This window comes from Athene noctua, chromosome 1 (genome assembly GCF_965140245.1).
Source record: "Athene noctua chromosome 1, bAthNoc1.hap1.1, whole genome shotgun sequence".
Classification (NCBI taxonomy): Eukaryota; Metazoa; Chordata; class Aves; order Strigiformes; family Strigidae; genus Athene; species Athene noctua.
Window position 1 is genome coordinate 207,190,338 of NC_134037.1, and position 16,125 is coordinate 207,206,462.

The following is a 16,125-nucleotide window of genomic DNA, read 5'->3' on the forward strand; positions in this document are numbered from 1 at the left end:
AATGACATTTATGAACCCTTTGGCTAGGCCCCCATCAAAAAGCTCAAGAGAAAATGTATGATCTTTCTCAAGAAGTGGCGCTTTGAGTAGTATGCAGCAAATAATGCATGAGTTCATGCACTGAACAAAAAGAGATTTTTAAAAATACCTGCTTGGTATATTGAGGAGTGAGGAGTTCCAAAGTGACTGATCTTAAATTGAGATATGTGCACGTGCCCATTTGTTTTTCACATCCGTTACAAAGAAAAAGGCCAGAATTTCAATTTTCAGGATGACTTAGACAATCATATTATATATTTAATTGCAAAATGACATCATCTTAGAGAAGCTGAGAAATTCAGATGTCAAACACAATGAAGAATAACAAATAAAGTTAAATTCCCCACTCAGAAAATGCCATCTGCTCTGCTTGACATGCTCCTATAATTAATGAATCAAGGGGAAAATGCTGCTAAAGGTGACCGTTATACACAATTTTCTGAAGGGTGTAGATACAAGTTTTGGAGAAAAGTGGATTATTTTGGAAGTAATTAAGAGGAGGAGAACTGGAACATGCAGAACCCTCACAGCTGTTTTTCCTTCTTTACTCTTGAATCATAGCAATTAGGTCTAATCCCAGAAACAAAAAAACTTCTCAATTTAAAGGGAGTTTTGCAAGAAGCAATGGAATGTATATAACACTAATGTTGAAAACATCAAGCAATTTATGTGACATTCAGTACAGCAGAAAGATGATTTTGAGCCTTGCATAGATGACCTATAGCAGTAGTGACATTTTGGTAAGTTCAGCAATGGCAAGAACAACTTCAGAACTATTTCCTGTAATAGATTCTTCCCTTAGTAACTTCCCACAACTGCTACAACCAGCAAAATTCAACTTTGGTAGCTATGGTCTGAATGACAGCATGAAGAAAAGTCAAGGCAGCTGCCAAGGTTTTAAAACTAGGCACCTAGACCTATTCATGCATAACACCACTGATGCCAGCCTTTGCAAAATACCTCTCTCGGGGCTGAAATGATGGTAGAAATCATACGTTACAAAAATAAAGAGTAATGCCAAAATTCAAGTTACTAACTGGAAGCTGGTATGCTATTCTGAAAAGGCACTGCTAGGTTTAATTTTGGTATTAAAAACACGCTTATCAGAAGAACTTTAATTTCAGAATTTCAATTGTTTTAACTTCCCAACACCCAGATATCCCAACATCTCCCTAACCTAAGAAAACTGGAGATTGATTGTGGACAGACATGAAAACAGACTATTCTATTTTCATCGTATATGCTGAGAAAAATATGAAATGAAAACACACCACAGAAGCAAGCATATATTCAAGTTACATGTTAGGATTCAATCTTACCAAAATTAAGGTGGCTTCTGGAGGCCTTCCAAATCCCCTCTCTCCTTCCACTGGGTTGCACAAGAAATTTAAGCCACGTCTAAACTGTGAGATCCAAACACATGGGTTCAGGCACGCATCCAGTCTACATCCTGACTTTATTTTGGGATGACACCAATTCCCCATCAGGATGAAAACTGAGTACACGTGCACCCTTCCTTCAGAGGGTGGTTCCAGTTGGGAAGGGTGATGAAGACACCAGCCAGAGGAGAGCTGCAGTACGCTCCAACCAGGCTTTGTAGCTGAACGTTTGAGGCACATATCCTGGGTGCCATGGAGAGCTGAGCTGCCTCTGGATTGTAGCCTTATGCACTTAGCTTGAAATATATTTGACCAAATATAAACAACCACATCTCACTGAGTCACTCTACTCCCCCTCTCTCTTTATAGTCACTGAAGAGAAATAGGCATTTGTGGGCTGTGATTCATCCTATCCCAAAGCAGCTATTCTAAGAGATTCCATCATATCCTAAAAGCATCTGTGTTTCTCTGTTGGTTACCTGAGAATAGTCACCCTTAGGCTCCTTCTATCATGTTCTGCATTGAACATATAAGAGGTGAAATCTTACTACAGAAGCAGCTTTATTAGGAACATAAATATTTAGACACTTAAGTTACATGCACTGGATAGCACTTTTGTTTTTCAAATTCATTTAAAATAACTAAAAACATTAACATACAGCTAAAGAACACCTGTATTTTGACAATGTACAGTTACAGCTTTGGTGTAAATCCTCAGCTTGCCATAAGCATGTTCCAGCTATGTTGCTATATAAGCTACATAAGCTTGTTCTCTAAGCTATGCTGAACATGTTCCAGGGTTTTTTTTCCCCTGACTGAACATCAATCCTTGCACTCACTCATGCTTCCTTCCTCTGAACAACTGAGTGACACCAAATTAACCCAAGAGAAGTTGGGATTTGAATCCTCCTCCTAATTTTCTTTTTGGTTTTGTTTTTTTGGGGGGGGGGGGGGGAGCATTTGGGTGGGAGGGGTAGAGGGGAAGATTGGTAAAAGAACCAATATCTTGCTGACTCCGTCTACATAAGCTAGGTAATATAAACTGGCAAAATAATAATAAGCTAGGTAAAAAAACCTGGCAAACCACCTATACGTGCTTACTCTCAGAGTGCAGACTTATGCAGAAGCTTTTTCAGGGAAGCGATTCTATTTTTCTTTATGACAGCTGAAAAAAAGCTGTTTGCAGTTTTGCCGATATGAAATACCAAATCACAGAAGTATTAAAACATTAACATGTAAATTTTAGACATTCAAACCCAGACATCTAGTGCCTCCTTAGATGCCCTAGGGAATTCCTGGTGGCCTTCAGTGGTCACTACTGGAAAGACTGGGTTACCGTTATGTCCTGGCTTTTATCTGCCAGCCCTGTGCAGATGTCCCAGACATAACAGCTTAGTGTCATTTTAGATGCCATATATTTAGGTACCTGTATCCATCCAAAAAAAGTAAACCATTTCCTCAATACATATCAGAGTAGATCTTCCTAACCCTTCTAGGAGAACGTAAAAGGATTACATACAAAACAGAAACCCTTTATCTTCAACTGCTGAACCCTACGCAGAACAGATGTTTTATGAATCACAAGGAATCATAGGGTAAAAGCACAAGCACTATTTAAGCCAGCAACATATATCATAAATTCAAGATAAATCCTCTTTGTTAACTGACTTCATGTCCCCCTATTTTGTACAGCATCTACCACAACCAGGGAATTATCTGATGGAAGTCTCCCAAGTCTCTCACTCCAGCTGAAATAAACACCAAATGCTTAAACCTTCATATAAATGTATTTTGAATCCACGTGGTTATGAAGAATACTTTCCAAAAGTGTCAAATTAAGAAGAAAGCAAGTGTTGTACCCTTTAGTCTTTAATACCCAGTCGGAAACAATGCAAAAGTGTAAACCCACCACTACTCACTAATGCCTAAACCATCCTTAGTGAGACCCCTGTACATTGGGAAGTTCTTCCATTGCTGATAAAAACATTCTCCTTCCTCCTCAGATCCCTCCATGACTAATTTCCTCCATAGCTATTGTTCTGGCCTCAGATTTGGAGTAGCTCCTATTCAAACCCACAACAAGAGGAAACCATTTGATAAATCACCTTGTCAGAGAACCCACTAACTTCCGCCACAAAGTTACATGGGCATAGGAAAACCCTCGTGTTTCAGGGAACATAGATGGAGGATACATACACTAAGATTCTGCCCCTTACCCTGAGAATTGGCGGGCTTCCCGTAACAGCCAACCTACTGGGAAGACACAGAAGCAAGTTTTGTCCTCTAAGAAGTTCCCAAATTACCAGAATTAATACTTCACATAACTGCATGAGATAAGTATTCCAATTACATTTTCCGCAGGTAAAACAAATATTTTTTTAATCTTCTATGAAGCTTCAGTTATCAACCTCTAATGTATCCCAGATCCTGCATATAATTCAAGCAATGGCTGCAAATAATAAATCTTCCAACCAGTGATGTAATGAGGGCTCCCTAATTATTCTTTAAATCCTAAAGCTCTATTTTATTACGCCATTATAAACTCAAAGGGAAGAAGATGACACTGAAACTTAGCTACATTTTGAATTTTCCTATCCTCAATTAGCACAAAAATAATTCAATTCACTCTAATGCATTAAAATTATCCTACTGTTTTTGCACACTACTGTAATACAGGTGTAAAACATCCCATTGCTATTTAATGGGTGATGCTAGCTCCCATTTCCCTACAAGCTGCTGCTCAACAGCCTGAGTCTGTAGGGTAGTTGCTCAGGGGCATGCAGCAAAATCAGCAAGCAATCTCCACTGTAAGCAGAGAAAATGGGCTCCAGGAAATTTCACAGAAAATGAGAGCCAATTGGATAATATTTGTTTTTTAAAATCAGTAAGAGTAGGATTCAATCCCTCACCTTTTACAGCAATTAATAACCTGCACATGTAAGAGCAGAGGACTCCATATAATTAACAAAGCATTACTTTGGCAAGGAGGGAAGGCCTGGAGTATGTAAGTACAGGGTTTTATTTCTTTCTGTGAAGTATGGATGACAGGTAGGAGAAAGCTATGCCAAGTGAACTGCTGGCAAGCAACTAGTCTTTTGGTTAGCAGGCAGCTCTGTTTTGTGAAGTCTCTGAATTTGTGTTCACATAGGCAAGCTTTTCTTTAAACATCAGACTTACATGCATTCAGTCATGAGTTTTGCACCAAATTTCCATTTTCACCTCAAAAGACGTTGTTTTGTTTCAGCTTGCTCTCTGATTACTGTGAAGCGCCAGGAATACTTTAGTTGTATAATGTTTTTAAACATTACATGTGGATCTCTGCCTAATTACTTTGCTACATAATACTATATAAATGGAAGTTCATGATCATGTATCCCAACGTCATGTAACAGAAACCAAATAAATAAGGAGCTGTATACACACAAAGCAAGAAAAATTGTTTTCAGTCAGGGAAAATAAGCCAACAAGTAAGAGTAATGAAGGGCAAGAAACAAGGTCCTCTAGCAGAAGCACTATGTGTGGGATAAAATGGCATCCAAAAGCCTGATCTCAGATGACAGCATATTTCAAGCAGCGCACGTCAAGATTTAATCCTGTCACCTCAAAAATGAAGTAAATTACAGAAAGAATCAAAATGCACACAGGACTTTATTCACCAGAATTCTGAAGGCAGAACAGAGTTTACTTGTAGGGAAATCTGCAAGGGGATAGCATGCAGTATTGTAACATGGTGTACTTCACCTCTTCTGCATTTTTCTCTGACTTTCCTCTCAGAAAAAAAAAAGGTGCTATAAAATTGACAAAGCCATTCATTTGGCTACTCCCCCTCATACCCCCTAATAACAATAACATGTGAGCACTAATACATATTAGGAAAGCCAAAATAAGATTAGAAGGCATCCTGTCTGCTACCTTTAGCTTATTTAAAGGTAGTAGCAGGCAAACGGGACTGCAAAGGAAAAGTGCAGGATGAAGTTTACACAGATCTTTTGCTGCAGGTATATAGTCTTATGAATTTAAGATTATAAGGCAAATTTCACTGCAGTCCACCTGTCCTCTTGGTGATTGTAATGCCACCTCATCCCCTGAAGCCATCTTTGACACAAGGAGGGGTTTGATGGTTAATACTGACCAAACAGGCAAAGAGCTCTGCCCCTTCCCTCTGGGCCAGGCGAGAAACAAGGAAACCTGATGACAAAAATAACCTCCAGGTCCTCATAAATACAGGCCAGTAATACTGATCTCAGTATTGATCACTGAAGCATTATTGTATCAACTACAAGAGCTGTATTGAGGACATGAAACTAAGTTTACCACCAAGCATCCCAAAGTAACTGGTCAGCTCAGTTCAAAGTTGCCTAAAAAATTCTTCATTTGAGGGGGATCTGAGCCAGTCTCCTAGAAACTTTGGTTGGAAGAAACCTCTGGAAGTTACCTAGTCCAGTCCCTAACTCAAATCAAGACTCTCACCAAGAGCAGATCAGTCCAGCTGTGGCTTTGACTTGACAAGTCCTGAAAAGCTCTAAGGGCAGATACTACCTTCAGGATGACCTTCAATAGTGCTGCACTACCCTCTCAGTAACAAGATTTTACCAACGTCCAACCTGAATCTCTCCCAAGCAACAACTTGTTGTCATTGTCCCTTGCTGCGATTTGGCACTACTAAGTAGAGTTTGGTCCTCTTATCTTTATAACCATCCTCTAGTAGCTGCAAACAACTATAAACAGCTACGGGATTGTCCCTTAGCCTCCTTTTCATCCAGCTAAAGCAGTCCAGCTCCCTTAGACTAGACCCCTACTAGACAGATACTATTAATAATAGTAGCTCTTCACTGTATCTAGACACAGCAGCAGGACTTCATCTGAGCTATAAGAATTGCCTTTGACAAAAGCAGTGACCATGTGCTAGTTCCCAATGGACAATCCAGCTTTATCTCTTCCCTTTACTGTTGGCAGCACATACATGGGACTATCACTCATGTTTTGCATTTGCATTCAAAGATTCTTCTTTGAACTACTGACAGAAGGGATAGGTTAAAAGATCTGGATCCTGTACAAAGGTCCACAGAATTTCAGACCTTACTATTCCAGTCCTCTCGGAAATGCGTTTGATAAGCAAGATATCTATTTTACAAAGAAATCTACGACCAAGCCACCTAACAGCAAAAAATGAAGTCAACAGTGCTTACTTTCTAGAAGAGTTCTTTATAGATCCTTCAAAAACCAAAACCTGAGGCAGATGCTTCCAATTACGGCCATCTCCAAAGGTTGTCTTGATACAACGTAACTTCAAGTGCATTGGCAGCCCACCAAAACCCCCCAACCTTTAAGGATATCCCATTTTCCAATCTATTATGCAGAATGCAAAAAATTACTATGAACCCACCGACAAAATCGTGCTGAAGTAAGCAAAGTGGAACTACAACAGTTTCAATCGTTGATTCTCTTTAGAAAACTCACCTCAATCCTAAAAGCCTTCTACACAAACCGACTTTTTCCCTCTTTCCAGTCTGTTTCCAATAGCAGGCTCCACCAGGGACCCAGCAGCAGCAGGGACCAGATCTAGCAGGTTTGGCACTGCTGGTTGCACATAAGAAAAAGTGCCTCGGTCATCTTTGAAATTTGTAAAGAAGAATGAGGTAAGCTTTCTAGAAAGCAAGAACAATGCTGTAATAATCCTCCTGTCAGCCGCAGGGCCATCACCACAATTCAGATGACCAAACCGCTCTGCTGCTTCATGAGGGAGGAGTACTGAGCTCCACCCAGCTCTGGCCTCCAGTTAATGCCACACTATTAGTCAAGCTCTTTATAGCTCAAAGTGTATTGATTTTTCTTCCCCCTTCCTCTAATTCACAACAGCGAAGACAGGTTACTTCAAGAAAATGACTGACTGAAGCCACCAACAACACCTCCTTCTAATGGAAAATGCCTTAATCTTACGATTATGGCTATTATGCCCTCACCCTTCCTGTCCACACTCACCGCTGCTCCCACAGGATGCATATCCAGGTCTAACCATTCCCAGGATTCAACAGCTTGCACCTCCAGAAAGAATCACAGGGTGTCCTTGCCTCTTCTGTGGCACCTAGCAATCAGAAATGCACAGCCTACTTCACCTGCCATGGTATAAACTGGAATGGTCTGTTCAAGGAATTAAGAAAGCAACCAGAGAAATCAGATACTTCTAATAGCTGTAAGTAGCAGGAGAAATATGCTCCACCACAAACAGGAAGCAAAGAACATAAAGCATTATGAAATTAAGTGAATGAATTAAGTAACGTTAAGACCTACCTCTAACTGCCAACAGGCAATACACGATCCCAAGAGTGAAATACCTGATGCGCATTGCATCATCCAAAGCTGTCCAGATGAGATCTAAATCCCTGCCTTTCCCCCCACCCCCCATCCCCCTTACTGTAGGGAGTCAAAGACTCAGGCACAAGGAGATAGCAGGAAACACTTCGTTCACCTGTTCTGCAAACGTGACATCTAAGGTGTTCTAGTAAGGCATCTTTATTAGATTTCATTAATCTGAAAAGCTAAAGCTAACATTTATTCACTTAAAGACAATAAACAAACAGCTTTAGGAATGCTAAGCACTTATATTTTGTAATGGAAGGTAGCAAAATGTCCCAGAATGATAAATCTCAGGAATTTCAACTGATATATTAACAAGGCTGAACATGCTGAAGTCTGCAAGATTCATCTTTTCATGCTCTGTATGAAAAGACGGTTTTTCTCATAGTCTCCTTGGTGGCACCTTCACAGGTCACCTCTGGTCCAGCCTGCAGAGTTGGTCATATTTTTGACCTGACACTTGAGAGAGAAGTTGAACGTTAGGACATCGCAACACTGCTGCTGTTACGGAAAGAGCATCACCTCATTCAAGCAAGCGAAAGAACGTCCAGTTTTCCAGGAACTAGAGAAAGCCTCAGTAGAGCAAAGACCGAGAAACTCCAAAATCTTTTACAGCTCACATAAAACCAGCAGGGCAAGGGCCTGAGGGCTCAGGGAACCACACGTTAGCAATGATCAAAAATACAGTCAACCACTGCTCCAGTAACACACCTCAAAATCACCCTGATGTTTTCAAAATCTTACCATATACACAAATAGGACAAAAATTCCAGATTTGAGAATGGTAAATAAAGGCTGAAATAACTAATGCATCAAATCAATGCTCTGTGCCTATGACATCCATATAGACACACTGCACTGCAAGGAAACGCTCGACTTTGTGAAAACCTTGAGCGCACTTGGAAAGCCCTCTCGGGTAACAAAAATGCATACGCATTCACCCATACGCACCAACTGCCAGCTTACACAACTAAAGTTAAGCACGTTTAGATATACCCCCGTACCTTAAAATGGTTTTCTTTTTCTCTGAGATCTGTGAATTCAACCAATACCCCTTCCAGTTTTATTAACAAAATACCCAGAAGTTTCCTTCCCCCTTCAAAACACAATAGTCCTACCATTGCTGAAGAAACTCGCCATGGATATACTGTCTTGGGCAACCACTGGTTAGTGCCAAATCTCCCATTCCCAAAATAGGTCAGTAACAAAGCCAACTATCGGCTCACTTAAATGAACATAGCACCGGAGAGAGAGAACATGGACCTTCTTATACTTCAAATTATCTCCTGTCAGAGGAGGTGTGGGCTCATATATATTCAACCTCTCAGACCTCCTTTTTGATACCATCAGGCATGAAATATTTGTCTCTCACCAGTGGGGTAGGGACACCTCACAAGGGCCCACAAAAATATGAACAACAGTGTGGGTCCTTCCTGGATAAATTAGAAGCGATGGGGAAACAAGCAGCAGTACAAACTAGCAGCAGTGATAAGCTGCTCCATCACTCAATCCTTCCCCTGTAGAGACCTACAAAGCTCAACTCCCTCTATGCTACCTTCTAACATCAGTGTCAAATCACCAGGTGAACCAGCCAGAAAGTTTCAAATTCTCTCAATGTGGAGGCACAACAGACTTATTTATCCTTCAGCACAAACAGCTGCAGAACCATCAAAACAAGGAGGAGTAGCTGAAGTTAAACCTAAACATGGATTTTAGTGGTAAGCAGAGGAAAACACTGTCACAGACAGACCTTGGTTTTGTGGCTTTAAGATACATGATCCCAACTGATCATAGGTCAGAAGTATTTCTGGACTTTACACTGACATTATACTTTCACACTGAAACATTACTCAGTGACAGTGTTGCTGTCTCAGCTCTATACAGGCAAAGAGTGACTTGCATCTCCAGTACGCTGTGGGCAGCTCAAGAAGCCTTCCCATCTAGAAAATTCGATTACTCCAGAACGTATTATGTCTTTCCCCAGTAACACAGCTGCATACTATCATTCTCCCACCTTTCAGGCTGCATCCCCACAGTGCTCAAACACCTACCCACAATCTTACAGCTCCCTGTGGTCCCAGCCAGAAAAAGGGCTACCTTGGGCTCCACAAAGTAACAGCCCCTGACAGTCATCATTGTCATCAGTCACCCAATGTGAGCCAAAAATGTTGGTGTGCAGCTGAAAATCAAGATAAATTGTTGAGTTATTCAACACTTCAAGCTCTTTGGATAAGTCTACTCTTCCTTCATGTCTGTAGTTGATTGAGCCATACTGACTACATTTTTATTCCAAATTTTGTTGAGTGTTTCAATACTGCGTTTCTTTGAAGCCATAAGCAAATTGACTGTGTCAAACCCAGTTATCGCAAATAACCCAACCACAATGATCAAGACAGCAAAAAGCACGGGGGAAGTATCAGCAGTGGAAAAGAAAGAGATTGTTTTGTTTTTTAAAGGTTTATTCACCAGAAATGAGCAACTTGAAACTGTAAAGTGTTTCTGATCAACACTCTTCCCTGACTTTCACTTCAATGACATTTTAATGAACACTTTCTAACAAGCTCTCCTTACGTAAAGTTGCAAATGAACGTGGGAGAATACTGAAGAAAGGTAAGGGGTGGGGGGAGAAAATTCCATCAGGCATTTTATTTCTTGGATGCCTCTGAGAAAATGAATAATAATTCATCTGGTGAAAAGTGATCCAGCAAAGATTCGATTGGTAAAAGACATCTGGAAAGGAGTAATATGTAGACAGAGAGTCTGAATTATGATAGAGGGACATGAAGAAAAATACAGTGAGATCTGGAAGCCAATTAGGTTACTTCATAATTCTGCAAAGATGAAGGTAGCATGTTCACATCTGTCCTGAGTACTTCAGCCCCAGAGAGCTAACAATAAACTGCCAGAAGAAAATTTATAGAAGAGTAGTAAATGTGATTGTAGGACTGGCTGGAGCCATGTGAAGTGAGATTTCTACCCTGATAACTGACAGTATGAAAATACTCTCTTTGATAACAGGTTTAATATGGTTCATGGTTCATTATTTCTGGTTTTATTGACAGGTTGGACCAAATTCTGAAACCTTCCAGTAGAACCACAATAAAACCTATGAGGGCCTATTAAGGTGGGGGAAAAAAAGGCAACATAAACAAGCCGACTGTTCATTCACCTAGCATGGCAGGAGTTTCAGTGAGAACATGCCAAACCTAAATAAATTAGGCTCTATAATTTTACTCAGCAGTGTAAGGAGTAAAATAATCACACTGTGCTGCTGAGATTCCAAGAGCTACTCAGAGGATGAGAAAACATCTAACACCATCAGGCAGCAATGGGAATACCAATCTTTTTCTTCTTCCTGCCATAAATTGCTAACAGAACTTTTTCCAGTGTCTTATAACCAAGCTTTTAATCCAAGAAAAAGCAAGACCAAGTTGTTCCCAAAATGGCAATCATATGCCACTGGTGGCAGGACTCACATATCACTTTTGCTATGTTAGGTATACCACAGTTTAAGAATCCCTAGGTTAGTAGAAAAAGTAGTCTATTTAGTATTGCACACTACAGTTCTACAGACTCTGCAACCAGCAGAGAAACTACAGAGCAGCTGTAGTAGAAGAGATGAAAATTTCACCCACCAAGTGTTAGCAGCAAGTAGACTTTATTTTTAATCTTCTTATGACAACTGTTATTCTGCAAAAGCCAAATTTAAGAAAATGATGCTCAAATGAAGATTTCGGCATCACAATCCCAAACATACCAATGCCAAAGATATGAGATTTTGGCAGGTTTACTCATGTCTAAAAACAGGCCATCTCTTCAGAGAGAGGGCCGTAAATGATAAAGGAGATAAGTTTTAAAAAGTATGTTGAGGTGACACATGTCATGCCACCCACCGATTCCACCTGCACAATGCAGAAGTACCACTCCTGTGGTGACAGCAAGGATACCAAAACAAAACTGCCCAATTCTTCAGGTACAGGAAGACACCACTGTATAGCCACTATCCTGCAAGGTTACCTTGGATGGACAGACCGACCTCTACACTAGCACAAATCACCGCCGTAGCCCGCTGCTATTCCAAATGTCACTCACACATAGAGGAGCCGTAGCATACACCAGCGACTATGGCAAGTGCTAAAGACTGGGGTGCCCCAGCTCGAAGCTCCAGCCTGTGTCAGAAGTTTCGTTGCTACGATCTCTAATGAGCAACACCGGCTGGCACCCCACCACCACCTTATCACAGGAGACTGGAACCGCAGGGCTCCACCCGGGGTTCATATACCCTCTAAAAGCATGCGAGGTTAACGATACACAAAAGGGCCTTGTCCGTAGTGGGAAGAATTACATGCTGTCCAGCAGCAGTATCAGCTGTACTGGCTGTATGCAAATAGCTTTAATGCCAAACACAAGTTACAAATTTGCATCACTGATGCTGAAGCTTTTTTTTTTTAAATTTTATTGAACATCCTCGAAAACTGTATGAAAGATGCTTTCCACTAGTCCTTGACAGTAACCTCAGAGCATTTCCTCGAAGAGTTTAAACACGTATTTGTCCCTAAAGCCTACCACAGGCACCTTTTTCATTTGCGCAGTGTGGTATGTGCACTCACAATGAGAAAACGGAGGACAGATGGCTAAATCTATGCATATTTACCAAGGTATGAATACCATGTTAAAATCATAAGCGCTAGGCCAAGTCACATGTTTAAAATTAATTACACTTCCGCTACTACCTACAAGTCCACACTGCTTTAAAAATCTACAAGTCTGAACAAGATACGTCAGTGTGACACGATCGCTTAAGTATATTAATCCCACATGGATATCCTCTGCAGCTGAATTAAAGGCACACAAGTTGTTCCCTGCTACTGTTCAAATACGTATTCAGCAACATTACTGCTGTCTGCTCCCCTCCCAGCAGAAATGCAAATGAACCTAAAAGAAACAGAAAAAACATCTGGAAAGAGAAGCCTACAAGCAGTGTTCTCAGAGCTCCAAAAATACGCATTTATATTCCATGTATACATAGGTAAGAGTTACCTATATGTACATACAAGGGATAAATATATAGTGTTTCCGCACAAAACTAGTAGAAAGAAAAACACTTAATTTGTGACAGCTTTTCCCTCCTGTCACACTCACTTTCACGGGTGGCAGTTCCACCACCACCACCACCCAAACCTGCCCAGCGATCCCCCGGGCACAGCGCTGAAGTGGGGGACGTGGGGAGGGGAGAAATTTGGAGGAAGCCGCTGGGGCGGCCACGGCCCCACGCAGCTCTTTTCCTTTCCCTTCCAGAAGTAACAAAAACTTATGCCTCCCGCTCGCTGCTGCTCCCCGCAAGCGCGCCGTGCCAAATGCTGACTTAACAAAACCATAAATCACCGCTGAACCAGATGCAGCGGGCAGGCAGCAGCGCCCGCCGCCTCCCGCCCCGTCGGCTCCCCCACAAAACCGAAGGGGACGCGAGTGGCGGGGGGAGGCCGGGGGGGCCCGGGCAAGTGCCTGCCGGGCTCCCGGCGCCTTCCCGCGCCCCCGGCGGGGCGGCAGCAGGCGGAGAGGCCGAGACGGGCTCAGGGGCGGCCGCCGCCCGCCCAGGTGCGGCGGGACGGGCAGCGGCTGGGCCGGGCGCGCCCCGGCGGCCGCTCCCCGCGCAGGGAGGCGCCGCGGGCCGGGGCCGCCGCCAGGCTCCCCCGGGGGCCGCCGGCACCGCTGCCGCGACTCCTCCCCGGGGCGGCGGAGAAACGAAACTCCCGCCGCCGCGCACCCGCAACGTCCCCGCGCGGCCCGACCCGGCGGCGACGTGGGGGACACGGACGGACGGACACGGGGACGCCGCGGGACCCGCTGTCCCCCCGCCGTGGCCCCGCCGCCGCGGGGCGCGGGGGGGGGGGGGGGGTGGGTGGGCGGCTGCCTTACCTCGGAGCGGGGCGCGGAGGTGGCGGCGGCGGGGAGGGGGTGGTGCTGGGGGGGGACGGGACACCCGCTTCTCCCACCCAGGCGGAGGCGGCTCCGCGCAGCGGCTTGTCACCTCTCCCGCCGCGACGGCGGCGGCTGCTCGCGTAGGGGCGGTGCGGCCCCTCCCTGCCGGGGCCGAGCGCCGCGCCGCACCGCCCCGGGGCCGGGCCGGGCCGGGCCCGCCCGCCGCAGCCCGCCCCGCCCTCGCCCCGTCCCGCCGCGGCCGGGGCCGGGGTGCCGCCGGGGGCGCGGGCGGCTCCGCCGCGTTGTGCCCGAGCGTTTCCTCCACAAAACCACGGGAACGGGAGGGGGGTGAGGGTGCAGAGTGGCCAAAAATACTGGGTTTGAGGCGTCTTGTTCTGCGTCCTTTTTATTGCTGGAGCTGTGGAGTGTCACCCGTTACTGTCGGCGATTTGCTGGAGGAAACAAACGCGTGTTTGGGCTCCCAGAGCTCATTCTTCCCAGATTTTTACCCGAATTCGCGAGTAGTTTCTGTTCCCTTTAAGTGACGTTCCCAGGCAATAAAGCGCTCCCTCCTCGCCCGCGGAGGCCCGCGCAGGCCCCTGGTTGCCCTCGGGCCCTGGCCTCCCGCAGGCCGCCCTCCCTGGAGCGAGGGTTGGCACCTTTCCCTCAAAACCGCGGAATACCCCCAGCCAGAGAGAGCGGGGAGCTGCAGTGGTTCCCGCTTTGCCTCCAGCCCCTCAGGCTGCGCTGGTGCTCTGCCAGGTGAAGCTAGAGGTGGGGTTCAGCCGAGCTGTCGGGGCACTGCCGACTCCGGCTGTGCCCCCCCGGCGGCTCCTTCGCCCCCCACGATCTCAGCTGACCCCTGCGCTGTGGGCTGGAAGGGCTGAAGCCTCGTCTGACAAATGCCATAACTGCTTTCCAGGCAGTTTATGTCCCCGAGCCGGCTCTCCAGAAAGCCAGGCAGCAAGGAGAGGGTCACGCGTGGGCAGGAGTGAGGCCACGGCTGCCCCACCCTAAGTGATCTAATCTGCTGCAGCATCACATTGTAAGGGGGGGGGGGGGGGATCTGCACTTCGATTTCAACTAAATTCCTTGTAGCTGATGTCTTCTGCAAGAATCAGTAACTGAACTTGCAGATTTCTGCTACTGCAAAATGTGTTACGTTTTGAGAAAATGAGCCTTTCAACTTAGCCACCTCCTTTAGCGTTCAGAGGCTGAGAAAGAGACAAAAAGAAACCCCTTTTTTATTTTAAAGTAATGAGCAGAGTGATGAATTAATATTTTAAGGCTAATTGGAAACCAGTTCTAACCAGTCTGTTCAAGGCGACCCTGTTTATAAAGGTGTTTGAATATAACCAATGAGAAAAGTATGTTAATATTGCTCTAGGGAAATATAATAATATTCCATTTATTATATTCCATATAATAAATGGAATAAATACAAAGCCCTGCCAAACTCTAGCTGAGGATGCCACCAGGTACAATAAGCACCCTCCCCTAGTTGGTAGGAGGAGAGAATGGAATAGCTTTGCAAAGGGCTGGGGGGGGGGGGGGGGGTATAAGAAAAAAAATCTGCTGCTGCTCCAGCTTAACAAACTGCTGAAGACGGTGGTCCCCAGGTGACCAGGAGCAGCAACAGCAACGTCTCTACTCATTCCTTCTCTCTGTTTGTATGATTTTGGTATTGGTGAACGGCAGTTCTGTGAAGGAAAACAAGTGAGATTGTAAAATTTTTTCCCAGCATGTTGTTTTTTCATCTTCATTAAGTGAGAGAAAGCAGAACAGAAAAAAACGTTAAATATGCAAGAAGTCTCAGCAGAACGTTCCATCAATAAGACTTTAGTACACAGCTGATATCATAAAACGCGGATCTCCTGAGGCCTTCTATTAAACATCTACTCACAGTAAAGCAGGATTAAATATATTTCAGGTCAAATGCAACATTTTTTCTTACCCTGCCTTAAAAACCTGAAGTGAAGTGCCTGTTCTCTTCAGGCAAGTTAACATGCCCATTAACTGGTTTTGTGCAAGCCCCTCTTTCTGCAAATTAACACCATTAAATTTTGTCTTCCTCTTGTGAGTGTGGAGCACGACTGATGTTATCCTATTTACGACACTTTTACATATACGTCTAAACCTAGCATGAGCTATATTTTCCCTTCAGACTTTGCTTTTTGAATCAAATTGTCATGTTTTCCCCAACTTTTATCATTCTTGTTGCTGTCTTCTAGACACTTGAATGTCATGTCCACAATAGGGCACTGTGGACCAGCCAAGCCTCAGTAGTAATGAAGAGAGTAGCATAATTAACAGTGACTTACATAGAGCGTAATTGCCAATAAATTGCTCAATGAGATTTGTTCTTGTTGCAATGGCAGCTTCATGTTGATTCATTGAGTAGGGGGGCAGTGACAACAGCACCCTTTCT

The 16,125-nt window shown here is 44.1% G+C and overlaps 1 protein-coding gene across 1 annotated transcript in view; it reads right to left on the minus strand.

Moving 5' to 3' along the window:
• MBNL2 (muscleblind like splicing regulator 2) overlaps positions 1-13,807 on the minus strand; it is a 112,220-nt gene extending 98,413 nt beyond the window's left edge. Inside the window, exon 1 of the mRNA XM_074911373.1 lies at positions 13,695-13,807. The gene's annotated coding sequence lies outside the window, so the exon portion shown is untranslated. The remainder of the gene's footprint in view (positions 1-13,694) is intronic.
• Between the last annotated feature and the right edge of the window lie 2,318 nt (positions 13,808-16,125).